Here is a 25,933-nt window from a genome sequence, read left to right as displayed (position 1 = left end):
TTTATTAAAAACAGAAGTAGTAGTACAGTGATCCCACAGTTCTTCAGGGCATACAACAAAACAACATAGTCCCTCTGTAGTTGCGCATACCAACTTATGCTTAGCCCCAAAATAAACTCAGGTACATAGATCTCACCTGTACTGATTTTTCCAAAAATGCTCAGATTTTTGCCTCATATTTTTGGTCTGTTCCTCATAAAATTTGGCGTTTGCTAGCAAATCACTATGGACTGAAGTCACTGAATAATGACATTTTATTTATAATTTAGTGACATTTGAGTTTCACTTAATATCTTTCAGGAAATGCATGCTAACATAAATCCTATAAATCTAGCAACTTTCTAAATTTATAAAAGCAATATTTAAAATCTGTCCCTATTTTAGGCCTGTGTTCTCCCTTTATTTTAGGCTTTGTCCAGCTATTATGTGCTAACAGGTTAAGAGGTATGCTCAGGTAGCTTCCTCCTGGCTGGATTGTTTACCAGAGTATCTCCAGATAGCCTCTGGTTCACTCAGGTTTTCTCTTCCATAGCCCACTTCCATGAACTACTGTTCCAGGCACAAAGCTTTTTCTGCAGTGAAAGAACACTTTATCTAAACTCAGAGCCTTACCTCTCCTTTTTATATATTAAAGTAGTCAGGTAATTGCTTGTTAACAGATCTGGTTAAAGGAAAATCTCTAGTTAAGACAAAGACTTACTAGCTTTTCTTAAAGAAGAATACATCTTTTTAAATGAGAATATTTGCAATAAAAAACATAATTTTATACACAAACTCTGGGATCCACTAACAATTGTATAGGCTGACTGTGAAGCTTATACAATTACAAGGCATTAGCACGGTGAGCAGCAGCACTCATTGAATATGCATGCTGCTCGTCACGCTTACACATTTCCAAGCACCAGTTCCTGGTGAGCAGCAGTGTTGTACACTGTACACAAAACTGCTTGCCTGTAGGAAAACCTATTATATGAGCACATGGGGACAGATTATATGATGTAAGGGCATATAGATAGTAAGACTTAAGATGCAAGGGACATTGAAAGGGGAGAATGTAGACAGAATGCAATATTAATAGTGCAGACATAACTACAAGGGGACAGTAAATAGAGAAAGTGCATTGAGTTAATGTAGTCAAATGCAATTATATCACAAAGAAACATTTTAAACAGAAAGACATCCATATTAATGTGATAATAATTGATTACGTTTCCAATTTTTACCGATGTACATAACTAAAAATGGATGTGCTAACAAGGGATGTGAGAGGGACATGATGCAACGTTGTAAGAAAGTGGTGTAAATGTGATATTAATGTTGATGCCAAGATAAGATGAAAGTTAGCAAAGACAGAGGGTGTATTAGAGGTTATTCACATAGACGGTAGTTATTGATTATGACATATACAGGGAATGCATGTGTGATAACTGACAGTAGTGCTGCATTCTCCACTTTATCATGTGTAAACAAGAAAAAATGAGCCATACAGCTGTTGTGTCATGTACATCAGAAAGGGACATGTTTTACCATTTGTTGTTTATTTGACAACCATAGCTGGGGGATGGGTTTGTTACCTTAACAGATGTATTAGACAAACATTGCTGTATATTCATGTAAATCCTAAACAGTAATATAATAATACTCAAAATATACAAGTGGCAAATGACAACACAAATCTGATGACATTGAAGTATTTCAAGGTCTCCATTCATAAATGGAGCACAATAAAGTGCATTCTTATATGTAAATTAATTCATGCTTGTGAACAATCAATGACATATAAAATATTTGCATCTTGCCACACTTGAACACATGCCAGGACGGATATCAGAAAGATGCTTATCAACCTATGATGCCACAGAAATAGGCATACTGTGTGTGTTATGATGGGCACACTTGATGGGCTTATAGTATTTCCGTATTGGAATGGGCATGGATCCCATACCTTGGATGGTGATGCCTTTGTCATAACTACTTTTTTTGCCTAAACCACTCTTACCTGACACATTTATCTGAGAGACTGATGTTACCAGATTCAAACCTCTGTATATCATGCTACATACTCTATTATGCTATTTAGTATTGACTGTCTCTGCTATATGACATATGAATGGATCTTGTCACAAATAAATGAAATTAGTGTGTTAAGTAATAAAAGACATTTGACAATAATTTATACAGTATGATTTTGTCAGAATGATGACAAGGAGGTAACTATGTTAATGTTCACAAAACTGTGAGGATTGCAGTATCAGTGTTTCTCAGCCACAGAGACTGTTCCTGTTGTTTTGTACAAGAGCATTGTCCTGGATTTGCATCACACTTTATCTTTGTAGATATGCTGTATATGTCATTATTCACTGGATGTGCTACAGGAGCACACAACCCATGATGTTCACAGAACAGCCATTTCACTGACAGTAAATTATAAAATTACTTTAAAATTCTTTCTCCAAGGTAACAATTGAGAATAATAACTTCATGCAGTGCTGTTTGTGTAATGTCAGTACATTCATGTAATGTTTCTCTTTGCTGGAAATGAACAGCAACTGAATAATGGCATGTGTATGAATCACTTGCACCACAGTAGATGTTTTAACACAGCTGTAAGACGCCACTTATATGAAGTCATTACTTCATATGATTGTGTTGCAAACAATTTCTATGACATAAAAGGAATGGCAGAGGTTTCCCCTACTTTAAATGTACACATTTTAACAGCTGTGGATGTCATTCATGCATAGCAACATTAGGACACACAATGCTTATGGCCATTCAGTCTGGGATTTGATGATCTGCCTATGTAATGACAGAAGCTACATGAAATTGTGAAAAATGAACTCACCACTATGCAAGTGTTGTTATAACTGTGAGATATTGGTGTCTTTGTAGCTATTAAATCATATTATTGCTGCAAGAGATATGTGTGCCTGTAATGTCTTTCAAAGATTGTTGCTGTATGTCAATTTGTCATACAATATTGTCTGCTGCTAGATATATGAAAACACACATGATGTGTAATGCAGTCTTCACTGTGATAGGAAAATGGCAACCATGCAAAACATGTGGATTATTACGGATTCCAAAACATGCCTTACTAAGACAGCAGCACCCAGGACATTGTCTGATGTCCCCTCACCATAGAAAAGCCTTAGTAGTTCTCATGGGAAAGCCAAATGTCATCATGTGGCATCATCATCTAATACAGCATTTCTGTGAGCGAAATGAGCATAAATTATTGTAAAAGGAATCCTGAGCAACATGTTACACAGCAGATAGCTGACTGACAACATTGTTTCCTACCTGCACATTCACAGACATAATGACACAAGCAAATTTGAACTGACTACCTGAGATCACAAGGTACAGAATACTGCCTGAATTGCACGTTACATATACAATGTTGGTTTAGAACTGTGACAGTGCACAACTGAATGGATAACATCACCATTTCTTAATATGGTGATGTTCTAAAAAAGTATGAAGATGGTTAAGCACAAAGTGACAATACAGTGCTATACATAACTACATGCATTTAAAGGCTCCTCTATACAGCATGATTGACAAACAAACACACACACAGTAATCAGTCATTGATGGATTCAAATCTCATCCCTCTGCACTTACACAGTCCAGAGAGCATAGTATTAACAGTCAGTGCCTTAGGAAAACTCATACTACAACTGTTATGTACTTCAGTACTTCAGTTTTGACAGGATTATGTAACCATTGTTCTTCCATAACTGGGTAGTGCCTAAGATAGGGGATAGGGGAATAGTTTCCCAGGTTAAATTTTCCCCTGACTAGAAGTTGATGCAGTATGTCTGTTTAGGAAGCTATACATATGTAATACCACAGCTACAGACGCAACTTTTCTACTATGAGATTTGAACCTCCTATGTATCTAGTTACAGAATCTAGGGAACATGGTATTAACTGCAAGCAACACAGGAAAAGTCTGATTCTTAAGGGGAGAGCTTGCACTTTTGACAAGATGACCTTGATATTGTGTTGCAGAGAGGATATTTGTGTTAAACATGGGATAAAGTGCAGTGGAAGCTGTCCAAGAACCACTCAGCCAAAGAAAAGGGTCCAATAAATGATCTCCAAACCAATGGTGAAAAAAGACTTCTTTAATAAATCCAATGCAGGACGATACACACAACACAGTAGAGCTAAGCGCTTTCACCTAGTCTAAATACCAGGCTTCCTCAGAACTCTTTGCAATACAATTAATCACCTTAAATAGTTTGAGCTAGCTTCAATTACATCATGTGACCACCCCACCCAAAAAACAGTTCAATTATTTTAAAATGTTTTTTTAAAAAACCCGTTATTGAAAATCGATTCTTTAAAAATATAGATCTATGAACAAATATATGACCATATTTTAAAACCATATTTTGAATGCGTATTTTAAAATTAATATTTTAAATAAATCATTTTAAATCATTTTAAATGAGACCTGGTCCACTGAATTAAAAATAATAAATGACAAACATAATACAATGCATCGTGACGACCTCAGAATGTAAAAATATATAAATTGATGCAAAAAAGTCATATCTGTAAGTACAATGTGTAGTTCCTAAAACAGGAAAACAGTTTACGTTCATAGTTGTTGTACATAGTTAGTCATACTCATAATCTAGCAGCTCTTAGTTTTAAAACACTGCTGATATTGATATTATCATTTAAACCCAGTGCTCTTCCTGCGTCTAGCTTGAGTTGCCAAAGCAACTCTCTGTACTCCAGTTTAGATTCCCAACTCCCGCCCCGGGGATCTGTGCAAACCTGCTCCAATACAAAAAACTTTATAACCATATTTTTACAATTTTGGGAATGTTTATAAAAGGCATTAGTTTCTTTCCCTTTACTAACTTCATGCATGTGTTCGTAAACCCTTCTATTTAAATGCCTTTTTGTTTTCCCTACATAAAAACTTGAATTTTTCTGGGTCATTTGTTTATCATCCTTGGAGTGTGTTTATGTTATGTTTTTCCTGTTAAGTAATCTGTCTTGCTGTATACAATCAAGTATTTCCAATAGGGAGAAAGCAGGGATAGGAAGGCATGACCATGACTGAGACATAAGCAGAATAAAGGCGAGTTACTAAGATGTGCAGATAGCGTTTAAATGCCTAATAGTAATATAATTAAAACATTAAATATGAAATTCACAAATTTCTGGATTTGAACCCTTGACACTATGCTGAATCCATTTCACAGAGATACAAATTATCTCAACATGCCACCCAGAAAATGTTACTTCACAACCTTAATGTTACTTATTTGACAGGGCAGTTGCAAAACAATGAGGCAAGGGACACTGTAGCCATCAGCTTTTATCACAGTAATGACAAATGCAACTTTACATAAGGCGTACACGACAGACAAAAGCCTACTAAAGAATTCAGTGCAGAATGCTTCCTAACAATATTTGATATTTGAAAAACCTATGTGGTGTACATTCCACTCTTCAGCCTGTTCAAGAAAATTGAGCCTGACTGTACATAGCACAGCAAGGGTAAGTGTAGTGTCAAAAAGGGCAACAACATAATGTGTCCAAAGGCAAAAACTCACAGGATTTTGTCATAAGCTGTGTACTTCCATTTAACCTAAGTTGCAGGTGGTGCTAAGCACCAGACTTTGTGCAAATGCAGAGAAGAAAGACTGATGCCATAGATGGAGAAGACACATAGATGGGGGGAGGGAGTAGACAGGGACAAAGTAGATTCTACCAGAATCAGGATGGTGGTTGCTCAACACAATATATACGCAACAACTACACATAAAATAGTGTACTAGAAACAGTCAGTAACACTTTACTAATGCCTGGAATAGAACTCTTGAAAATGGGCAAAAATCAGTCTACAGATCTGAGCATTATTTCATCATGCCACAAAAGAACTTCTTCACACCCTTTAAATCACACAATTAAAGGGACAATAAAAACTTACTTAAGCAAAAGGGGGTGAACAGAGAGAGAGAGAGAGAGAGAGAGAGAGATGGAGAGAGATAACAATAGTATTGTTTACGGGATATAATGGGACTGTCTTTACGATCTTTATGGTGTGCCACTCTTAATTATTTCCTCATTTTTCATCTGTCCTGCTCAGCACAGTAAAGTACTTGCTATAGGGAGTAAGAAGGGGTAGGCAAGTAGAACCAGCATTAAGACATACACAGGAGAAGGGTGGCTTATTTGTACCCTTGCTGGGAATGGAATGTTTTTACAAACACATTCTTACTGACCTATTCAAATTGCATGTTAATGAAATGCTGTAACTGGAAATAAACACAGATGTTTGCAGTTAAACATATTGCAGGAGTATAAAATGTCAGGCTATAACGTGACATACAGCTGTAATTGAACCTATGACACTATGCAGAAACATCAGTCTACAGAGAGGGGGAATTATCTCAGCACACCACATAGGAAACTCTGGTTCATTATATCCAGCAATCTAAGAAATGCTAGAGGAAATGTTTTAAAGCAGTGTCTTTATTCTACCTTTACTCTGTATTCCTATAGCACACTGGACTTGAGCACATTTGCATGAAAGTAACCAGACCACTGTGGCTGAAACTAAAATCTTTAGCTTTTGTACTAGGAATTTAAATGGCATTTACCATAACTCAGCATCAGTACATGACGCCAACCTCTGTGCAAATGCTGAGGTCAAAAAGTGAAGATGTTTTGATGGGCCTTTTCTGGCCATGTGCATTGTGTGTTCCTATTTATTTGACCAGATCAAACATGTGAAAATGAGTTAATATGACAGTGGTGAAAATGGGAGGTGGCAAGCAGAGGTTAAGACACAGGAGAAAGAATACAGAAATGTACAGGAGGGTGGTGGGAGAGCACCATAGCTATCCATTTCTTCAGAACATAAATGTAGAGTTACCACACCACAGATGGGTGACAGCAACAGAATACTGTTATATGCCAATTGGACCAAATCAACTGTGTCAAGGTGACACATAAGCAGAAAAGAGAGCAGAGAAGAGCTATGTATGGGCCATAATTGCTTTGTGGGACAAGTGCCCATTTATTTATTTATTTATTTTGAGAGATGGGAGTGTTGTGAAAGGTGATTAGGAATGAGAGGGTCAGTTAGGAAGGGTAGGTTCGGTAACAGGTGCAGACATACAGGACATACAAGACAGACAGGATTGGTGAGAGACACAAAGGGCTGGGTGACACTATGACTGCAGATAGGTAGGGGACCGCAGAGGTGCAACCACATCCAGCTTGTGAACAGTGAAAATCTAGTCCTCACCCTCAGAAGTGTCATCACTGTCTCCTGTGTCAGTTGCCTGGTCAGTGCATGATGTGGCATTGTTTTGGCAATACGATGCATGATTTTTTCAACCCTACCAATTCAGGCACTGAGGTTTCCTTCATAATGCCCTCTCCCCAGCCCTGTCAGCTCCTGTTGAGTGACAAAATTGCCACCTCCACTACTACTGCTACTGCAGGGTACCACTGCACCAGAAGCCAGGGCAGAACTACCTGACACAGATGGCTCAGGTAGGCCAGGAGTTGTGGAGACAGCACTGACAGGTTGCAACCCAGATGTGTTGGGTGTCTATGTTCCCGGCACAGCCACCTCTGGAGGTATGGCAGACTGAACTACAGTTGTTGATCTGCTTCTTGTGTTGCTGGTAATTTTTTTTAGCAGCAATATATTAAAAAAAGAAATGTATATGTGAAAAAAAGAGAGATAAGGTGGGGGGATCAAAAAAGAGAGAATTAGATCAATGACATTTCACATTATCTTTTTTTTATTTCAGTACATAAACCAATTTGAAAAATACACAAGTATGCCTTGGTCACATCCAAATATGATGGGAAGACATTCATTTGTTACAAAATCAGTCAGTCATCCAATTGGAATGGTATGATATGACTAATAGAATCATTTATTTCACTGTGCCATATCAGATATCTGCTTTCAAAGGTAATACTTTCATTTGCCAAAATGTAATTGCTAATGCCATGCAGTATTGCAGTTAATATCTTCTAAATAATATCCTGAAAAAAATCTAAATTGTGTTTGTGCATATTGAACCACACACAATTAAGCTGATATACTCATTGCCTAATGCCACCACCTAGAGCTATTGTTAACAGGCATGTATACTTGATATCAGAGTTAAGACACACCTGCTCAAGATGATATTCAGTAGTGAACTGAAAATACCTCTCTGCCTTGCATTGAGAGCTGATGCATACTTACCCCGTACTGCTCTGAGGTGAGTTAGTCTCTCTTGATGCACCAAACCATCTATCTCTGCTGCAGCTGTATAGCAGTGAAAAGAAAAAAAAATAGATATATGAGAGCACAAAGAATAACTGCATTTGCTGGCTAATTAATGCTATGTCATAGACAAGTGATGGATCAGTATACTTACACAACTGAGGGGTGTTTGCAGTCCTAAAGTCACCCCTATTGGCTCAGAAGGTCCCAAGTATGCCTCATCATGTCACTATTGTAGTGATAACATTGATCGCCTGTGCATGGGATGCCAGTTGCACTGGAGACATGCTTGGCCAAGCTATTCCAAACCTCAGCCTTATATTGAGACCTGGTATATTCCCCCTGTAGCAGCCTCCAGCTGTAGCACTTCAAGAGGAGTGCTACAAAAATCCTGGACTCCTCAACATCTTACCTTTGTGCTCTAAATGAAACACAACCCCTAGCAACTCCAGCCATGTTTGTAGCAGTGAAGCTAGAAATATGGGCCTGAACTGACATCCAGTTTAGATCTCACATGTAACAACTTGTACACAAACCTCGCCAGCTGCATTTGTGTAATTGAAAGCACAACAGTGGCTAGCCAGGCATATTGGTACATCATAAAGCAAAGAAATTATGAAATATGGCAGTGAGATTTGGACGTGTGATACTCAAACTATTGACACATGTTCTGATGTTAAACACTGAAATTTTTTTATGGTGTTTGTTATAATCATGGTTGTTTGGAGGAACAATGGTATGACTTGTGCGGTGTTGTCTGTTGGGACTTGCACACTAGTAAGATTGAGTAGTACCACCTGGGAATTTTACCAATGAGGAAAAAAGTATAAAATATTAAACTTTGTTTATTAACTATCATTGCCATAAGAGGACTCACTTTAAAACATTGTAATTATAGGTATACTATTAAAACAATGACCTGAGATATGCTTCAGAGAAGACCGTATGTCTGTGTCTGTACTTATTCATGGAACTACATTTCTATGTAAAAGACATTATTTGTGTTTCTAACTGGATTTCAGACATATCTCTCAACCATATCGAATTCCTTGGTATTTACCAGTTTTGAGGGCAAAATAATGGGGTGCCATAAATTTCCAAGTGGCCCCTTTAATTCCCGATTTTTTTTAATTTGTATTTACAGCTTTACGTTATTGCTGATGTCATCATGCATCACCACCGTATCCTGCAACATCATCAACATGCAGGGGTGTGTATGATGACAAGCTTTGTGAGGCAGTGCCTGACTGCCTGTTGGACTCTCAGAGACTGGGGCTGGAGTTTCAAACTGTGGGTGGTGACATTTCTAGTAGTTGTGTATCAGAACAGGCAGTCAGAGAGTGACCTTCATTTCTTTCCTTGGAACATAGTTTTCGTTAATGTATTCACAGTAAATTTTATGCAGTTGAATTGGGCTCTGAATTCAACTCAAAATGTCATTGTGGGAATTGCTTTGAATCTGCAGTTGTGAATTGTATGTTGTGCTTCTCTCCTTGCAGTTTTATCATGGTTCTGCATAGTCTTTTTTTTAAACTAGTACAGAACACCATATCCAAAAGTGTAACTTAAGAGTTTTTGGTGTGTCATTTCTGTCCTTAAAATCCCATAAATATGTCCTTGCTTTCATTGACTTAAAAACACACTCTGCGTAGGAAGATCCTTTTCAATGATCAGTGGGTGATTTCTTACATTGGTTAGAGAATAACAGCTGCTCAGAAGCAAGACAATATCTAAAACTGCTTGTTAAAAAAGAAAACTCATAAAACTCACTCCATATTTTCAGCAAGCACATTTAGTGTCATTTAGAATTACATTGGTGGTTACTCTGCTGAAAAAAGCTGGATATGGGACATTGCAGTTCTTTATCACTAATAGAGGTTTAGTTGGGTTATCAGGTGGGTGCGAGGGAGCAAACCCCACCCTATCCCCTCCCATCGTATAAGAAAATTGCCTGACAAACAGGCTAATGCGCCAATGCCATTATTTATTGACAATGTTGTTCAAATTGTCTTTAAAAGGTTACTAGAAAGTCCTTGATAAATACAGTAACTGATTAGTCAATGAAATTAACGTTCTGATGATATTTTGTTGAGAGAAGAGGCAGTATTGGTTGGAAATTGGCCACTTCAAATAATTATTCCTATTTTTGATTCCACGTATTATAATACAGTGATTGCCCATGTTAGTACTGTGTAGAAGATTAACTATGTCTTTTCCGGTTTCTGCCTAAGAAGGACTTGAGCGATGGAACTAATTTTCACTTGTGAAATACTCAGTCCCTTCATCTGGTCATGATAACATTTTTTGAGTGTAGAAAGTGAAGTGTTTACTTTTTGTATTTTTATTTCATAGTTAAACACACTAGAAAATCTGGTTGCACTTCATGGTTTATAGTTCAGAATTTTTTTTGCTTCAGAATTCTCCCTCTGAAACACAGGCTCCTACACCTTTAACATCATTTATTATTCCCTTATACTACTCAAGATAATGTGCACTGCAGAGTAGTATAAGGGAATAATAAATGATGTTAAAGCTGCAGGAGCCTGTGTTGTCTAAATATTATTAAAGTGCCAAGGGAAACAAAACCGGGGATAATGGTTCAGACAGGTGGAATTAATAACTGGCGCAAATTTTGGCTGCCAGGGTTCTGAGAGGGATTTTTTCAACCTGCAAAACTCAGCAGAAAATATAGCTTCTTCTAAAAATCTACTTTACGCAATGGTACAACTGCCTTTACTAAAGAACTGGAGGTGAGTGTTTGCTGGTGGCCCTTGGCAGTTTGTGAACTATGCCCTATCAGCCCTATAAAAGTAAGGAAAATCTTTGTTGCCCATTTTATATGTGCTTTAATCAGGGTAACTATCACACTGAACATGTTGGGTAAAAGTTATATTGTGGCAGTCTGTTTCTAATCCGTGGTTAACTAGGGGTGAAACTGAGCTTCTGTAGCCACCCTAAGTGAAATAATCGAGGCAGTCTGTGTGAAGTGATGTTGTTAGTTGAGCAGTGTTACTGATGTCATTCATGGCAGAATATCACAGGAACAAGAATTTGGGGATTGTCCAAGCCTGATGCACATGAGGAAGTGGAACTGGAACTCAGTGTAGTACACTTACTGTACAAAACATATACAGGATCTCTGGCGTGCTAAGTTCCTGGCCATAATTTATGGACACTTATTGCAGTTTTAGACACATTCCTTTCTGTGCTGTCAAACCAAAGCAGTGCAAATGGAATTTTTGATGTGAAGTATTTAATTTTTTTTGTTCCTCTGACTTTGCCAAGTTTAATAAAATCAGACAATGGAAGATTCACTGGAGTCAGACCACCTTTTAGAATACAAATTGCAAATAGAATAAAATTACATTAAATATTTTTTGTGTGTGATCTGGAGCCCTTGCATTTTCAGAGATAATGACAAAAGTACATAATTATTAAAATGAATCCTGAGTCCTTAATTATTAGAATGTGTTTAGAATGACCTTTTTAGCCTACTGCACCTGTAGTTTAGGTCATCATTTGAACTCTACCTTGATTCTGAATTTAAGTGCTGATTTGGTGAGCAGTTTCCTGCATACCTCTTAACCTTTTAGCACAGAAATTCTGGACAAAACATTAAATAACAAAGGACAAAGGACCAAAAAATATGGACAGATTTTAAAGACCTTTCTTAGGTTCATAGGTGTTTACTAGGCTAATGGCCCTAGAGCCTTTACAAGCCTAGCCCATAGAAGTGCCCTGGCATTGTGCTGCCTCACGTTAGTTCCCAGTGCCTCTATTAAGTAGAGCCACTGGAGTGATCCACGGGGTGCACTTTCTATTAGCCATCCACTCATCAAGATTTCTCTTGAAGAGTGACAGAGAGATGGTCTGCTTGACATGTATGGTAAGTCTATTCCAGAGCATGGGCAGTCTCTGGGTGAGGAACCTGTCCCTCAAGCATGTTCTGTTGATTGTGATAATAAGGCTGAGGTCTCTGGAGTGTGTGGTGAGGAGGGACTGGGATTTTTTAGATGCCTTTAGATTGCCTCTAAGAAGGCGATATGAGACAGAGAATAGCTGGAGTCTTTTGAGTCTGTCATGTAGGGCATGTGTTTAATGCCTATGGTCCTCTTCATGAGGTACTTCTGTGGCCTCTCCAGCTGTTGCATGTGTCTAGTGAGGTACATGCCAAATGGGGTATTATACTCAATGATTGGTCTAATGAGGGAAGAGTAGTTTCTTCCTGGATGCAAAACCCTTGGTAATGAGATGTACCACATAAAAGAACTTTCTGGCCACAGTGGCAATGTGGTGGTTGAAGGAGAGGTTGCTGTCAACCTGCATCCCCAGCTCTCTTATAACGGGTCTATATTATATCATCGAATGCTTATAAAAGCAAACGATGAATAATTGACCTCATGTAAGTGAACGCTTACAATCTTGAAAGCTCAGAACAGCGATTTTTTCCAAGGGAAAAAAAATCACTGTTCCAAAAAAAAAAAATAAAATTGAAAGAATATATAAAATGGGGGGCTTTGCCCCCCACACCCCCCTACTTAAATATACCAACTCCGAGATCGCACTACAGTACCAAAAACAGCAAAGCAACAGAAGCAGCCAAGCAAATTCTTTCCCTGGGAAAGAATTCACTTAAAAGCCACATCGCTGTTTTGCCTTTTCGTTGTTTTAAGTTTAACCAAGATGCATTCGATAGAATGCATCTTCAGTCAGATAATAGGAACCACTTATAATGCCTTCAGTGTTCAGTGGGCTCCCATCGATGTAATAATTAGTGGGAACTGAGTTTTTACCAAATGGGATGATGGCACATTTTTTTGGCATTAAGCTTAAGGCCATGGTTTCAACACCAGTCATTGGTCTCAGTGAGGCCTTTCTGTAGGATGTCTGCATCACTTGGGGAGTTAATAATGGCTCCCAGCTTGCAGTCATCTGCGAACTTGGTCAAAGTTTGTTTGTGTTGGCCTGGACTTCAGAGAAGTAGATGATGAACAGGAAAGGACCCAGGACTGATCCCTGTAGGACTCCACTTTTGACTGGTCAGCAGTCTTGACTTGGAGTCTACTGTAGACTTTCACACTGTGTGTTCTATCTGTGAGCCAATTTGCAACCCACCTAGTGATATAGGGGTTGATGCCTAGTTTGATGAGTTTATCATTAATTCCCGAGTGAGGAATGGTATCAAAGGCCTTGGCCAGATCACGGTAGGCTGCATGCACTGCCTTACCTTCATCCACAGCCCTGGTGACTGACTCAAAGAGCAGGCATGATCTCCCTTTCACAAAGCCAAATTGCATGGGGTCTTGAGTTTGGAGAGTTCCTATATCTTTGTTAATCAGGTCCATGATGATGCGCTCCATGGCTTTACATATCAGACTCATCAAGCTAATGGGGCAGTAATTCCCAGGGTCTCTAGTTGTTTCCCCTTTATGGAGAGGGATGACTGTAGCAGTGTGCCATTCTGTAGGGACAATGCCTGAGGTGAGGCTGTGACTGAACAGGGGACACAGGTGTGGTGCCAGTTCACTTTGTAGTTCATGTAGAATACAGCCAGGGTTATTATTGGGTCCCATGGAAGCTGTATTCTTGGCCTTGGACAATGCAGCTTTAACCTGTGCTGCAGTAATGCTGGGTGCCTGGCATTCTTCTGGTATTGTGATTGGTCCTTTGGGGGGGAGATGGGTAAAGTTGGCACTGAATCTGTCAGCCAGTATGTTGGCAATATCTGTTGGCTCAGCATAGGAGGTACCATTGTGCAGTAACTCAGAGCAAATCTGGATATTGCCGTGGACGTTCTTGATATAACTATAGCAGGCTTTGTGATTGTTTTCAGTGTCTGCTGCAATTCTCCCTTTATTGCTGGCTTTAGAGGATTTGATGAGGGATTTTAACTTTTTGTTGAGGCTGATAAGGGAGTTTTTCCAGTCTTGAGACTTCACCTTTTTCTGCAACAGTTTCTTCCTTCTGTTGTAGAGTTTATTAATGGCAGGGGACCACCAGAGTGGCTTCCTTTTTTTGGAGTAGAGTGTCTTGGTTCTGTTGGGTATGGCTAATTCCATGCATTTATGTACAGGTTCATACAGTGAATTGGGTTGTGATTTGGCAGTCATGCAGCTATTTTCCATTGGCATGGGTGCCGTGAAGTTAGCCATCTCTGTTTTTAGGAGCCCAAAGTCAGTTTTGCAGCCGTTTTTCCACAGTGGTTACCTTTGTGGAGGGTGTGGGTGAGATGTGGATTTCCATGGTGATTAGTTTATGGTTGGATCTGACCAGGGAGGGATTGACTACTGGTGTAGAGCAACGGTCGCCCATGTTAGTAATAACCAGGTCAAGGTGTTGCTTCATCTAGTGGGGGGGTCAGAATAAGTTGGTTCAGGGCATTGGAATTGATTAATTCCAGTAAGTGTTGGACCAGTGTATTGGTGCTTGAGTAGTTCTCCCAGTTGATGGAGGGGTAGTTGAAGTCTCCTAGTATGAGACTTGACAGATTCCAGGGTGCTTAGGAATGTGGAGTGAGAGTCTAGGGACATGGTTGGGGACCTATAGCAGGCTATGACCTGGATCGCCATCTTACCCAGTGTTAGTTGTACCTGAAGTATCTGGAGGTGTGCATATCCTTTATGAATATGGAGATACCACCACCTTTGGAGCTACTGTCCATGTTTGGGGGCTGAAAGGTGTGGAATGAGTTATAGAGTGGCAGTGCAGAGATACTTTCTGCTGCTTTAAACCAGGTCTCCATTACAGCACAAATGTTGATGTTCTTCATTTTGAGGAGTGCTTTGAGTGAGTGCATCTTGATATTTAGACTTCTAGCATTGAACACCATGACACTCAGATTGCATTCACTTATAGCTGTTATGGTGTTAATTTGGTCTTTGGAACACCACCCAAAAAAAGGCACTAAAGGGGTGGCAAGAGCCTTAGCCAGTACCCAGAAACCCAAGGGTGACAGATGCAAGCCATCTCTGACATAGCATCGAGGTCTGTCAATCATGTCATCCCAAGCAGACCGATACTGGATCCCCTTAGAATGACACCAGAACCTAAGCCAATTGTTGAAGTCAATCATTTCTTGTTTGTACTGAGGTTTCATTCTGGGTGACAGTAGGATATTGCTCAGGACTTGGGTCATACCTACCTGGGCCAAATAATCCAAGAACTCCACCATCTCTCTTTTAATTTGGTCCAGGGAGGTGCATCTTAGGTCATTCACACCCATATGGACAATGACAGAGTAATACTTGTATTTGTTGTGGAGTGACCTGAGTGCATATGTTATGTGTCAGATTCTGGTACCTCATAGACAGCTGACTGTTACCTTCTCTTTATTCAACCTAGTGAGTGGGACATCTGTATGGCTCACTATTGAGTCACATATGATTAATGTATTGGGTAAGGTGTTTAGCCTTATTTAGCCTTAGGGGATTATGTGAGTTATGTGTCCTGTGGTTTTTGCTGTGCATTTCTGTCTTGGAGGTCTCTGCTGTTTGGGTAAATTTCTATTGAGAGCCTCCATGAAGGTGGGTGGGTGGTTTGTGTTTTTATGTGAGAGATGTGATGCTGGGTGTTCTGGAGGGCTATGCATTCCATGTGGTGTGGTGCAGAGGTTGACCTTCTCCTCTTGACCAGCTAGTCTGGTCTTGTCTGGAGATTGGGTAGCTTCTAATTTGATGATATATGTACATCTCTCACAAGTCTGATTATAAACTTAAAAAGTTGCCAAAATAACAGGATTTGTGTTTGAATTCATTTTCTTCAGGATATAAAAGACAAAACTCATATAGATGTCATTATTTAGTGACTTCAATCCTTAGTGATTTGCCAGTAGACCACACATTTTGTGAGGAACAGACCAACATTATGAGGCAAATATCTGGACATTCTGTGAAAATTTGAAGAGTTGGGAGGTATGCTGATTTTGACAAAAATTTTAGGTTTTTCCCTCTTAGCACCTCCAAACATTGGTGACTTTCAGAGAAAATATGGTGAATTACACTTAATAAATAATGACAATAATTAGGGTTATTACATTAGAAAAATGTATATTAATTCACATTCTCTTAATCTGTCAATATCTCAAATTAATAGTATTAATATTTTAAAAGTGTCCCTAGTTGTTCCTAATTATTTCTGGATTCATTCCTGATTCCATTGAAATGTGTCCCTGATTGGTTCAGTGCTATGTTTGGAACACTACTGCTCATACTGCTGAATAACTTACTAACAGTTTTACTTGGTATGTCACAATTCCACTGGAGTGGGCATGGTTACATAATTATACATGCAAATTTTATATTAATTAACATCCAGATTTTTGGCCAGTTGTACCTACCATTCATGGGCTTTTGTCCAGATTTTTTATGTTTCCAGGTTGACAGGTATGATTTCAGATGCATGCAGTTGCATTACTTGAGTAATATGTGGTGGGTTAGGTTACATGCACACTGCACAAGACATACTGTCATAAATGCATACTTATGATATGTGATAACTCATAAGAATTATAACAAAAAATATTGTGCACATCATACTTATGCATGTGCATGCTAACTCATAAGAATTATAACAAAAATATTGTGCACATCATACCTATACATGTAGAATTATAAAAACATATTGTGTACATCAAAACTATCCATGTGCATTTTACATTAAATATAATCATGTTTAACATAATGTACACATATTATATTGGGCTTCTGTAGCAAGAGTTAATGGAGTTGATACATTTCTTGCAATAAACATAGTTATGATACTCATGTGGATTTACAGTGGCATTCCTAATCAAAATGTTATGACAAATGATATGTGGTAACTCATAAGAATTATAACAAAAATACTGTGCACATCTTACCTATGCATGTGTGTTCTAACTCATAAGAATTTTAACAAAAATATTGTGCACATCATACCTATACATGTGCATTATAACTCATAAGAATTATAAAAAATATTGTGCACATCAAAACTATCCATGTGCATTTTACATTAAATATAATCATGTTTAACATAATATACACATATTATATTGAGCTTCTGTAGCAAGAGTTAATGAAGTTAATGGAGTTGATACATGTCTTGCAGTAAACATAGTTATGATACTCATGTGCACTTACAGTGACATTCCTAATCAAAAAAATATATATCAGCTGGATTTGAATCCTACATCACTTGTCTTCTTTCTTTAAGTCCACTTCACATACACCTTGTGCTACAGAGATAGTTACATGGTATGTGGAATTTACTCCCTGAGTACTATTCAACACCAGGCATGTTTGTGCTACAGAAGGTGGCTAAAATAAAAATTGTTACTTTTCCTTAAGAAGTGAAATGTGTTTGTGTGCTGCCAAGTGGAGCACAAATGCAATTTTGCAGTAAAAAATAGGAAAGCAGTCAACAAAAATTAAATCAAATATTATACCTAGCAATGACTAGAGCAAGAAGTGCATTACAGTGACATATTTATCCTTTGTACAGCCCCTTGTCATATCAGAACTTTAATTTCTGCCAGACATTTTCAGGACTGTAGGTAATGCCAATAGGAAAGAGACAGACAACAGCTCACATGCTGTTAGCTTTACTGAGAATAGTTGATTATCAAACAACACAATGATATAAACATGTGTAAATATGTATTCAGTGCCGTCTGTAACATTATCATCTAATTGGATTTGAATCCTGCATCACCCCTCTTTTTTCTCTAAGCTTACTTCATTTCCACCTTGTGCCATGGAGAAAGTTACCTGACTGGTGTATTTCCTTCACTGAGTACTATACAGAGTGCTGATGCACATGTACCAGCACCAGGATAATTTACACTTCAGAAATCATCCCAAATTAAATTTTCACTTTTTTTTCCTTATGAAGTTCACTGCTATAGACCTCTGCCATTCTAGAGTGTAAATGGTGTGTAAATGATGAAGAGAAAAGAGAAAACATTTTTTTACTTAAATAAGAGGAAACATTATGAAACTACTTAAAATGTACAATTCTAATGTTTCCTCAAATTTGTTGTCTTACAACATGAGCTTATGCTCCTTAAACATCACTATGTTCAAACAACCAGCACCCCCTCTGGATTTTAGCCCCAGCAAAAAAAAAAAAAAAAAAAAAAAAAAAAAACTCAAGATGATTATTATTAGTGTGTGTGCCACAGACACATACATATACTATCATTAAAAAATGAGTTTACATATACTCAAGATGTGCTATAGTGTGAATTGACATTACAGGCACAATAGAATCAAGTTTTGAAATTTGTCTTGAGTTATTTGCAGTTAGATGCATGGATACCTGTGATATTGGCAACAGGGAAGGTAATCTTTCCTCACACAATATAAAATAAAAAAATGCACCACTGCAGCTATTTTCTTGTCTTTATTTTGTGAATATGTACTTCCTTAAAATTGCAGGCACAATGTAATCAGATGCAGAAACGTTGGTCATAAACAGTTTATATAAAAGTTAGGAATGTTAGTGTCATAAGTCAGTTTACTCACAAACTTTCTTGTAAGACCCTTCTCCCTGACACACCCTTGGTAAGTGTACAATAAAGATGACTGACTATAAAACCCTGATTTTTATTGAAATGATGTAAATCATTCACACATGCAAGCCCTTGGCATGCAACACTTCTCAGTGCTTGCACTTGCACTACTGGGGTGAGAGCACACAATCATGTAGGTCCTTACACCATGTTTACCTGCCCTGAACTTATTGTTGATTGTGAATTCATGAATGCAAATGAGCTCACACCTCATTTACATACTTACAGTGAAGAGAGGACTTAATTTTCACTATATAAAGGTAATTGTGTAGGTAAGGAACTTGTATCATAGTAGAGGGGACTGTCTGTATCCAGAGAGCGTGACACTAACACTTGCTTTGAAAACTTGCTGCTACTTTTACAGTTGACTTGCTGGAAAGGTAGGTTGCTGTTTTGTACAAACTGGTATATTTTAACCTTACTTATGGATTACATTTCACAATATAAATATTAGTTTACTGTCTACATTCTTCTCAGTAGATGTTGGCATAGCCATACTTATCACTTTTTTGTTGACCCTTAAGAATTTTTCTAAATAATGCTGACATTTAATGTAAATTTCAGTCTGGGAAGCTGACCAGTTAATGCACAAGACTATTGTGTTACTTATTAGCAAAACATGGGATTTTGCATTATTAGCACATGAACTTGTATTAAACATGTGATGTATACCTGGCTGCCTTCCACAGAAGTGGATATCACAAATGTTAATGCTGCAATATACTACAGAGTACTCATATGTAGCTTATTTTTTCATTCATTTTGTGGATGATGGATAGTACCAATTGTAAATATTTTTCAGGAGTTTACCAGTCAATTGTTTTATTTTTGCATTTTTTTCTTTCCTGTTACAGTCAATGGAAATTACATCAATATATATGTTCCATCTCATACAGGGCTATTACTCCCAAGACATCTGCACCCTGTAAACCACCAAACTCTGAAACTTAGAATGATGTGTAATAATTTTGGCACTAGGTTACCGTGGGTCATTCTTCTTAGAAATAGGAAATGTTACAAGTTCTTTCATGACTGTATCTGGGAGCAGGTGTTCAGTGATGTGAGTGCATTCAGAGGCTATGGATATATATATTCCAAAATAAGACATGGGGTCAGTGATATGATCACAGTAGCCAAACATTGGGCAGCTGCAATTGCCCCTGAATGTATGGCTATGGGGGGGGGGTCCAGCTACTGAACCACCACTGACTGAAACAGAGGAGTTTATGTCCACTTTCAGAGAGCCAGACAGCTCAGCACATGGTTCACACAGAATCATTGATCTTGGGGATAATGTGGAAGACAACCCAAGTATGTCTGCTGTAGAAATTCCAGCTATGCAATATAGTTACATCATTTTCATTGTAGATATCAATGTCGAGCCACAAGTAAACAAAAATAGGCAGAAACTGAATGTTCCAAAAAATAAAAGAAAGAATATACTGGAAATGATCAGGTGAGAAGAAAAGAACTGTGGAAAAGGCATACATATTTTGGCATTGAACAACCTTATGTCAATCAGGATTTTAATCAGGAATGGTTAAGGAGATATGAATTTAAACCGAAAGATGAAAAAAATAATAATGGCTGCTCAGGATAGTAAACTAAGTATGCATTGGCTTGCAAAGTCCATTGAACATGTGGGAGAAACAAACAAATGCTAGTTCTGTAAAACAGAACTGGAAACAGTCACACATCATTTTGCTGGGTATGATACAGTCATGGCAGAGGGCCTGTATAGAGAAAAGCATAATAATATTGCAAGAATGTTGTACTGGGGATTGTGCAAATATTACAGTATCGAAGTAGCTGAGAAACATTGGAAACATGAATAACAAAACCTTATAGAGAATGATGATGTTTATATCACATGGTATCAATCAATTACCAACATTTCATAAAATAGATATGAGAAAAAAGATATAGTAGTCCAAGAAAAGAAGACAAGATTAGTATTGATCATTGAAAATACTACACCCAGTGATTACAGGGTTTTGCATACAGACAGAAACACAAAGTCATAAAATACCAGGACTTGCAGGCAGAAATGAAGGCAATGTTGAAGAAGGATACTGAGACAGTTCCAATAGTAGTAGGAGCAATGGGTATTATAAAAAAAAATTACACAGAAAGAAAAATCTATCAAAATTAGATGTTCTACTGTGTGATTCCTTAAACCGTTTGCATTAGAGGTGACATGGGGTATATGCAAATTATCCTTTAAGGACATCAGGAGTTTCATCTAAATGGCAATTCTGTACGTCTATGACTTTTTCTTTTCAGTCTATTTATGGACAGATTCAGGCCAATTCAGAATTGCCATTTAGTTGAAACACCTGATGTCCTTAAAGGGTAACTTGCATATATCCCATGTCATCTCTAATGCAAGAGGTTTAAGGAATCACACAGTGGAAAGTCTAGCTTTGCTAGATTTTTCTTTTTGTGTTTTTTAACCTATTGTTTTTTCTGTGTGATCTTTTTACTCATTGTTTTAGATTGTTAGTTGGGATATTTTGCAGTCACCCTAAGGTTTATGGATTTGAGTTGGATATGACAATCCTGTGTTTTCAAATGTCAGCCAAACATTCCACTTATGCTGTGCTTATGATCCCATAAGATGGCAGAAACATGCATGTCCATAGCTAGTGGGGTTTGGATTTATTGGCCTGAATTTTTCCATAAATAGACTGAAAAGTAAAAGTCATGGACATTCACAATTACCATTTAGCTGAAACACCTGATGTCCTTAAAGGGTAATTGCATATATCTTATGTTTCCTCTAATGCAAGAGGATTAAGGAATCACACAGTGGAAAGTCTAGCTTTGCTAGATTTTTCTTTTTGTGTTTTTCAACAGCTTGTTTTTTTCTATGTGACCTTTTAAAAAATAATTTACAATCATACTTAGATATGTTACTGATACATGTAATGCCATACAAATTGCAGAAGGAGTCATCACTGAGTACATTGCAAGTGGTGCAAAGAGCACTTCTGGCTAATATAAAAGATTGAAACAATATTAAGCAAAATTAATTTCATGAACTTTAATCATACCCTTTCTTGGATGGGGTCCACTCCCCATCATGGTATTAGAAGCAAAACACACTTGGAGAAATTAAACTGAGCTAGATATATATGTATATATACACACACACAAACACACACACAAACACACACACACACACACACACACACACACACACACACACACACACACACACACACACACACACACACACACACACACAGTGAGAGAAAGAAGGAGGATGAGGAAGTTAACTGGACACTAAACATTTCTATAGGTTCATAGGTTCATAGATAGGTACTAGGCTATCAGCCCTGGGGCCTATACAAGCCCAGCCAAAAAGGTACCCTGGCTTTTGCCACCCAAGAAAATTATTTTCCTGTGCCACTGTTGAGCAGAGCCACAGAGGTGATCCTCGGGGTGAATTTCCTATTTCCCATCCAATCATCAAGATTTTTCTTGAAGAGTGCTAATGAGGAGCTTCGTTTGATATATATAGGTAGTTTATTCAGGAGTATGGGAAGTCTCTGCGACAGGAATCTATCCCTCCGGCATGTTCTGTTTATTGTGGTGACAAGGTTTAGGTCCCTAGAGCATGTAGCTCGGAGGGATTGGGATTTCTTTAAGTGGAGCATGTCCAACAGCTCTGCGTTTGACATAGCTTTGTATGTTAGGCAGAGATCACCTCTGAGTAGGCGATATGCGACGGAGTAAAACTGAAGTTTTTTGAGACGGTCTGCATAGGGCATCTGTTTGAGGCCGGTAATCCTCTTTGTGAGGTATTTCTGCGGCCTTTACAGTTGTTGTAGATGTCTTGTGAGGTACATACTAAAAGGGGCATTGTACTCTATAATGGGTCTAATGAGTGATGAGTAGACGGGAACAATGACCTCTTTCTTTCTGGATGAGAAACCTTTTGTGATGAGGTGTGCCACGTAGAAGGATTTCCTGACTACTGTGGTGATGTGATTATCAATGGAGAGACTACTGTCCACCTGTGTCCCAAGGTCTCATCACACTTTCGGTGTTAAGTATACTACCACCTATGTTGTAGTTCATAGGTACAGAGTTTTTACCAAAGGGGATGACAATGCACTTTTTCGCACTGAGCTTGAGGCCATGGCTTTGACACCAGGCATCTGTCTCAGTGAGGCCCTTTTGTAGGATGTCCACATCGTTAGGAGTTTCAATTATGGCTCCTAGTTTGCAGTCATCTGTGAACTTCGTTAGCCAAAGACCTTCTGTGTTAGCCTGTACTTCAGAGAAGTAGATACCAAACAGGAGAGGACCCAGGACTGAACGCTGTGGTACTCCACTTGTCACTGGTCTGAAGTTGGATTTGGAGCCTGCTACTTTCACAGTGTGGGTTCTGTCAGTGAGCCAGTTGGCAACCCATCTTGTGACATAGGGATTTATACTTAGTTTAGTGAGTATATCTATAAGTGGGGGATGGTGTCAAAAGCCTTGGCAAGATCTAGATAGGCTGTGTGAACCACCTTACCCTTGTCTATGGCTTTGGTGACTGCTTCAAAGAAGTCTATCAGGTTTAGAAGACATGATCTGCCTTTTACAAACCCGAACTGGGTGGGATCCAGAGTTTGGAGATTACCAATGTCTTTGTTTATAAGTTCCATGATGATACATTCCATGGCCTTGCAGACCAGGCTCGTCAGGCTAATGGGGCGGTAGTTCCCGGGGTCCATGGTGGCTCCCGCCTTGTGGAGTGGGATAACCATTGCTGTGCGCCATTCAGCAGGCACAAAGCCTGAGGTGAGGCTATGACTGAACATGGTACTTAGGTGGGGTGCCTGTTCGTTTTGTAGTTCATGTAGAACACAGCCTGATATGTTGTCTGGTCCCATGGATGCTGTGTTCTTGGCTTTGGAGAGTGTGATTTTTACCTGTGCAGCTGTGATTACAGGAACTTTGCATTCTTCCAGTATAGAGATGGGCTCTTTAGGGGGTGAGAGGGGGGTAAAGTTAGCACTGAACCTATCTGCCAGGATGTTGTTAATATCAGTTGGGTCTGTATATTTAGTGACATTGTGCTGTAACTCAGAGCAGATCTGAGTGTTGCCATTGAGATTCTTGACATAGCTATAGAATGCTTTGTGGTTGTCTTTAGAATCAGTAGCGATTTTGTTTTCGTAACTAGCTTTGGAGGATTTTATCAGGGATCGCAGCTTCTTACTGAGGCTGACCAGGGAGCTCCTCCACTCGTGGGATTTTACTCTCTTTTGCAAAAGTTTATTTATTCTGTTGTACAGTTTGTTTATGGCAGGGGACCACCAGATTGGCTTCCTTTTTTTGGAGGATAGTGTCTTGTTTCTGTTTGGGATAGCATGATCCATGCACTCATGTAAGTGCTTATGAAGTGCAATTGTGTGGGATTCAGTAGTCGTAACTGTATTGTCCATCTGCATGGGTGTCATGAAGTTCACCACTTCTGTGTTAAGAAGCATGAATTTGGCTTTGGAGAAATTTTTTACCATGGTTTCCTTAATGGGAGGGGGGGTGGAGGCAGGATGTGGATATCTAGGGTAATTAGCTTATGGTCGGATCGGACCAATGAGATGCTGACTTCAGGTGTAGAACACCAGTCACTCATATTGGTAATGATTAGATCTAGGATATTGTTGCCCCTGGTGGGGGGTGTGGATAAGTTGATCCAGGGCATTGGAGTTTATGAATGCCAGAAAGCGTTGAGTGAAGGAGTTGGTACATGAGTAGTTTTCCCAGTTAATGGTGAGGTAGTTGAAATCGCCCATTATTAGGGTGTTTGGTTGAACCCTAATATTTTCCAGTACATCAAGAAAAGCGGAGTGGGAATCCTGGGGAATGTTGGGTGATCTATAGCAAGCTACAATTTGGATTGCAGGTTTGCCCAGAGTTAGTTGTACTTGGATAACCTCGGCTGCATTATGCTGTGCAACTAGCCTGGAGGTGTGGATATCCTTAATGAATATGGCCACACCTCCGCCTTTGGTGTTCCAGTCCAGGTTACATGGCCGAAAAGTGTGGTATGAGTTATAGCCTGGTAGTGCAGGGGTGCCCTCTGGAGCCTTGAACCAGTTCTCAGTCACTGTACAGATATCAATGTTCTCTATTTTAAGGAGTGCCTTTAGTGAGTGCATTTTGAGATTTAGACTTCTAGCATTGAGTAGCATCACCCTCAGTTTTTGCTTGCCTGTTCCTGTTACGGTGGTGAATTTGTCTTTTGAACTTTGCCTAAAAAAGGCACTATAGGAGCGGCAAGAACCTTAGCCAGTATCCAGAATCCCAGGGGTGACAGGTGCAGGCCATCTCTGGCAAAGCATCATGGTCTGTCGACCATGTCATTCCAGGCAGACAGATACTGGATCCCTTTAGAATGGCACCAGAAGCTTAGCCAATTGTTGAAGTCAATCATTTTGTCCTTGTACTGCGGCATCATTCTGGGTCATGGCAGAATGCTACTCAGGGCTAGGGTCATACCTGCCTGGGCTACAAGGTCAGAGATCTCTTCCATGTCTCTTTTCATGTAGTCCAGGGAGGTATGTCTCAGGTCGTTCACACCAACATGGACAATGACAGAGTCATATTTGTACTTATTGTGGAGGGACCTGAGTGCATGGGTTATGTGGCAGATCCTGGTACCTGACAGGCAGCTGACAGTAACCTTCTCCTTGTTTAGCCTGGTGAGTGGGACATCAGTGTGCCTGACTATAGTGTCACCTATGACTAGTGTGTTGGGTACGTTGTTTTGCCTTATTGGCTGTGGTTGAGTGGCACACTGAGTCTGTGGGCTATGTGTCATTTGGGTTGTGTTGGGGGGTGGAGGCTGCTTGCATTTCTGCTTTGGAGGTCCCTGTTGCTTGAGCAGATTATTATTGAGAGCCTCCGCTAATGTTTTTGTGTTTCTATGTGTGGATTTTGGTGGTGTAGATTTAGTGAGACTATGTGATGAGTGTGGTGTGGTGAAAGTGTTTACCTTCTCCTCTTGACTGTCAAGTTCAGTCTTGATTGGGGAGAGCTTTACCTCCAGTTTGGCTAGATAAGTGCATCTCTCACAGGTTGTAGTGTTGGGTGGTAGGAGGAGAGGGTTGTCTGTGTACATG

This window comes from Protopterus annectens, chromosome 17.part0 (assembly GCF_019279795.1).
Source record: "Protopterus annectens isolate FY-2018-M chromosome 17.part0, PAN1.0, whole genome shotgun sequence".
NCBI lineage: Eukaryota > Metazoa > Chordata > Ceratodontiformes > Protopteridae > Protopterus > Protopterus annectens.
This window is presented reverse-complemented; position numbering follows the sequence as displayed.